The sequence below is a fragment of the Morone saxatilis genome, unplaced genomic scaffold, assembly GCF_004916995.1.
Source record: "Morone saxatilis isolate NCDOM2014 unplaced genomic scaffold, NCSU_SB_2.0 Contig4, whole genome shotgun sequence".
Classification (NCBI taxonomy): Eukaryota; Metazoa; Chordata; class Actinopteri; family Moronidae; genus Morone; species Morone saxatilis.
This window is the reverse complement of record NW_023339984.1, coordinates 14,029,948-14,035,586: the sequence shown is the minus strand read 5'-3', so window position 1 is coordinate 14,035,586 and position 5,639 is coordinate 14,029,948. Positions and strand designations below refer to the sequence as shown.

The 5,639-nt window shown below is 37.3% G+C and overlaps 1 protein-coding gene across 1 annotated transcript in view; it reads right to left on the bottom strand.

Annotated features, from left to right (window-relative positions):
• The window catches only part of sb:cb1081 (sterile alpha motif domain-containing protein 9), a gene marked incomplete in the record, with an annotated part of 20,878 nt that overhangs the window by 6,116 nt on the left and 9,123 nt on the right, over positions 1-5,639 (bottom strand).

The window sequence follows — 5,639 nt, the reverse complement described above, 5'->3', positions numbered from 1 at the left end:
TAGGCATGTCTTTGATAATAAACCATGCAATAACATGGAGGAATATTACATCATCTCTGCAAAAACAGGCTTAAGAGTTTCTTGCTGGTGTCACTTCTAGGTCAACGTCCTCAGCCATCATTTCAGTACAACACTGTGCTATCATCGGTGTGAACATGCAGACTTTTTTTCACTTGCTTCAGTATTCGTTGTTGGAAGGTGATAATTAGAATCGGCTGAAGGCTTCATTCTGTTTCCAGTGATAAGGTCTTCATGTTACTGAGGGTCTTTATTTTTGAGAGTCCAGGCACTGGAGACTCCAGGAGGTATGACCTGGTACGTAGGCATTTAGCAGGGACAGGAAGGCAGCAAGGCTGTGTGTTCAGGTTGGTCTCTTGCTTTTTTGATCGGTTTTTGTAATACAGCACAGGCTGTCTTATTGTATACCGGAGAGAAATTTAGGTTGCATTATGTTAAAAGCCATGGAATATATGTTAATGTTTTTCACCGTATCTTGTGGTGACTCGCTCCTTTTTCGTTGTTATAGTTTTGTGACCTCCTGTGTGGTGTGAGAGATGTTTTTTGGTTTAGTTATATTTTTATACAGTTTTTATTTCTTCAATATTCCTTCGTAGTAAAGTGTGGGTGTTAATTCAATCATGTGTGAAGAAAACGATCGCCTTGTGGTTGGTGATGGTTACATGATTGTTGGTTTCATCAGTGCGGCTGTCACCAACAGGTGGATGGAAATATGTACCACAGGACATATTCTAATAGCACAAATGCGCGGTGGTGCGTAATCTCTTCGCCAGGAAGCGAGGGGGGTGGGGAAGAGTGGGCAAAATGAAAGCAATCATTGCTATTATGAGTAAACGCAGAGTAACCCCCATATAGTTACCTCTTCTCTCTTTATCACTTCATCCATGCACCTTTAACCATACACTGACAGCTTACTTTATAAATGAAAATAGCAAATAAAACTTGTGTTGGATATTGAATAGTAAATTATTAAATAAATAGTAGGAAAACATTCTGTAAAATATATAAATGAAGCAATAAATTTAACCATTTAAGAAATTAGTTCAAGTTCATGATTCGTTCATCTTATTTTCACTTTAATTAACAAAAAGTTAATTTCTATTTCATGTTTTTTTCAAAACGCCCTTTCAGCCAATCACACAGCCCCAGCAGGCTAATTACCTAGCTGGCTAACTAATTGGGTTGTTTAGCAGTATTAACTAGCTCGTCGACCACAGTCTCTTTTGCTCCTATAGCTAGTTAGCTGCCAAGATACGAAGCATTTGCAGCCTAAATAAAATTAGTTACACTGTCTATGAACTGCTCTAACTAAATTTGGTAGCAGTGTTGTTGAGCTAGTTTCGTCAACAACTGCTCAATTTAATATTTTAGAGAATGTATTCCTTTGTTTTATAATAATTTATTCATTTATTTAATATTGAACACTTTGTGGCACCATACAAACTCGACTGTTTATTGTTCAGATGACGGTTGTCAATTGCCTGCTTTTTATACCCAATTGGTTAGGTTATTTATTTTGCAGAATGAAAAAACAAGCAAAGGGATACCGGTTTGATTTTGTATATTTATTTCCTGGCATTCCTATTAAAGGTGATCATTTGAAATAACTACAGTGTACACATTCGTATTTGACATTCTTTTGTGACCTCTGGAAAATAAAACCCTGTCTATTTTTTTCCAACGTTAAGACGATTAAATTATTTTTCTTTAAAATACATGTTGTGCACAAAAATGATATATACATGCTTGTATATGGAAATTAAAAATGTATTCCTAATTTGAGATACTTTGCTCCCTTTTTTTTGTTTTTACAGTCTGACTAAGCTAAGACCACAAATGATGAGTAAAACAATCATCAGGGGCAACTAACAACTACTTTCAGTAGGCTACTATTAGCAATCCTATTATATGGTTGTTGTTTCTAATGAATACAAGAAAACGTTTTTTGACTCATGAGAAACTGAAAATACTAAAGATACATAATAATATTCTCTTTATTTGTCTTGAACATATACATTGCGACAAGATGAAATCACAAGAAAATCAGTGACACATGATTCAAAGGATGTATTTTATATTAAAACTGGGTATTAGCATGGATAAATTCATTTCAGATCATTTTGGAACCCTGTTGGTTTATGATTATACAAATAAAACATGCAGACATTCATTAATTAGTTAAACAAATCTAACATTTCAAAGCCTTTAGTCAAGCACAGTAAAACATCAAAAGCCATGTACTCTTACTTAAAAATGCCCCATGTACCAAGACTGAGTCCTTGCTGCAGCGACCATTTGAATCAGACCTGTGGCCCTCTCCCTCTCTCCCCCTTTCCTGTCTATCTTCAGCTGTCCAATAAAAGCCCCCCCGCCCCCCAAAAAAAGAAAAGAAATACATTCTCTGCCATTTAAACAACATTTAAATGACAAAATCAGTGTATTTAAACACACATGTACGTACATGCATCCTTAACAAGTTCATTGGGTTTGCTTGACCGATTTTGCTTAATGTAAAACAATGAATATTAAAGGATTGAAAAAATTAAAATACTGATATTACAAAAATGTATAAAGATACAAAATTATTTAAACTGAGAATGCATGTTTCTTTCTTAGTCTTTAGTAGTCGTAAGAGGTTTCATAAATCCATAAACAAAACACTAAATAAAAAATATGTAAATGATAACATTTTAGGAGCTTAGTTTCCTTAATAAAGTCTCTCTTTTCATCTGAGGTGTCTGATGGATTCCTTTTCACAGCAGACATGAATAAGTCCATTACTAAAAAGTAACAATTTGACCAGTACATTAAGGATGCTAAATATTAACTGGATAACATTTTGTCCAGTATCTTCCTCTCCCTTTTCAACCCCTAACAACTATGTAGTAAAGAAAATATCTAAAAGTCCAATAAACAATTCAGTAGAAAATGTATATGAATGCATTCAAAGGCACATCTTTCTGTGCTGCCTAGACAAAATGTTTCTATTTAATAAAACCTCTTTCTGTTTCTTTCCTGTTTCCATTTTCACAAGTACTTTGGTTTTTGTTATCTCAATGTCAAATGCTCTCTGTCCAAAGCTAAAGCACTTCTTTTTACTTTTAAGTTTTGCTCCTGTATTCAGACTCCTCAAGCTCAAGGATAAGAGGCCTCATACTCCTCATACCTTTAAGGATTTCATAGAGAGCATCTTTGGCTGTTGTGCTGGTCAAACACTGAAGAATTCACTCCATCTGGTCTTGTGGGGATTTTAAAACTGCCACAGCATCATTCTTTTCCTTTGAAATGACCCCCCTCTTCTTGAGTTTATTCAGGATGTGTTCTGTATCTCTCACTTTGCTAATCGGAGCTGTCTGGTGGCTGACCCAGGGCTGCCATGAAAGAGATAAAAGCAGACAAACAAACAATAAATATTAAAAGTTGTAACGGTCATTATGTTAACATTCTACAACAAGGAACGTGAAGTCATAATTTCACTTCTCAATCATAATTTAGACTTTTGCACATTACTTACCGCTAGTGGTATCTCTCGAGGCAGACCGTTCTGGTTTTGTTTGCCCAGGTTTTAGGGTAAGGGTGTTTGAGACCTCTACTGATACAGTGGAATGAGATTTCATTAGTGTTGTGAAGCCTAAATGCAGTTAAAGCCTTGCAATCAGACATTTCTCCAGTATTTATCAACATGATATGCGTGAAGATGTAGTTGGCCAGAGCTGTTACTGAATTTTCACGTTGACTTATTTCTTTAAGGTCTGATTTAAAGAATGAGACAACTTTTGTTTAAACTTTTGGATGAAATTAGTGCCTTTTTGTTTAAAATGTTTTGGTGAGTCTCCGACATACTTCCTGTAGCAGTCTGAGACGTCTCTGTAAATGTATGGGGGATCATCTTTCATCATGTCAAGCTTTGAGTAAGTCAGATATTGGTAAAAAAATGCACACTTTCTCTCAACTTCATCTCTGAGGTTGTTTATTAGATCATTAAATCTGAAGAGTTTGTTGTCTCCAAGTAATTTCATGAGTCCATGGACACGTTACTTTTGAGAACAAAAACTTTTTAAGCAAGAGGGTTGCAATGATGTTTGAAGGCACAATGTGAAGTCATCATTTCACTTCTCAATCATAATTTAGACTTTTGCGCATTACCTACCACTAGTGGTATCTATCGGGGGGGTAGGGGTGTTTGAGACCTCTACTGATACAATGGAATGAGATTTCATTAGTGTTGCACACAGCAATGAAAAATAAAATAAGCAATTTGACTCCAAAAACAATGTCTCAGTTACTCTGGATCATCTACAGGCCTTTCTGCGAACAGTTAATTGGAACTATTTTCTGATGTTAGGGTTAAATTAAATCAAATGAAACAATCAGCAAAAATAATATAAGGTAGTGGCAAGGTAAAGCACAATTTAATAGTCATTAAAAGTGGACAGTGCAAAAGTATGTCATATAGGCGAATGGGATGTTGCTGAACCAGCTACCAAAAACTTAGAAGGTAATCCCTAACCCTCAATAAAAACATAACAGAAAGGGTCATAATGTTTTCCGGATAAGTGAAACACCATAGAGACTATTTCATTAGTCGTTTGTGTTGTATAATGCTCATATTATGGACTGAAATGACTTGCTTACATTTACAATATATTTAACAAAACAAGTTCATTTGTAGAGCAACAATGAAATAGTCTGGAACCACTTTTAAAATTTCTGCCAGGTAGGTATTTGATTAAGCGAGTATGTTTTCCTTCTTACCATTTTTTGTCTGGAGAAGATCCCAGCTATTATAATACTATTATGTATTCTGATTTCATCCAGAAGCTTAAACAAAAGTTGTGCTGCACCTCTGCTGGATACATCACATGCTCTTGACAGAGGATGCAGCTAAATCAGTACCTTAAAGATAATAGGCTCAATGGTGGGAAGAAATCTGTCACGTGAAAATTCGGTAAAGCTTGGGCCAACTACATCTTCGCGGCATGATCATGTTGATAAATACTGGAGGAAATGTCCTGAATTGGCAGGCTTAACTGATTCTAGACAGAAAATACCTGAGCTCCAAAGTCCACCTGAGCTCACAATGTTAGCTCCTCCTCGTTGTTCTGGGCCTACAGACGTGAAGACAAATGTGTCTCTGACCTCACTCAAATTCATTCAGTGCTGCGCAGCCTTATACGACGACGAACCCTCGCTTCTCCCCACCGCACCCCCCTACTTGCCGCCCCTCGCACACCCCCCGCTGCTACCCCCGCTCACGACGCCCTGCTCCCCTCATCTTTCATCAGGAAAGTCAACGATCCCCTGACCGGCAGCCACTCTCGCCTCTCACCCCGAGAAAGGTCCTTTGAGGAATGTTTCCCTCAGCAAAATGAGGGAACGAAAGAAATTCCGGAGCAATCGAGCATGATTTTTCCAACATCCGCAGGTCCAAGGATGCTTCTCAAGGTTGAAGGGCTGGTCAGCACCACCTACAACGTCCTACGCAGACTATTGGTGGCAAAGAGATTAAGGTGGATGCAAACCTTTCCAAATCGTCTGCTGGACAAACCAATCGCCCAGTGGTGTTCCTTTTCCTTGACTTTACCCATGCACAGGCTCCTGTGGCTCTTGACAGATCCAGC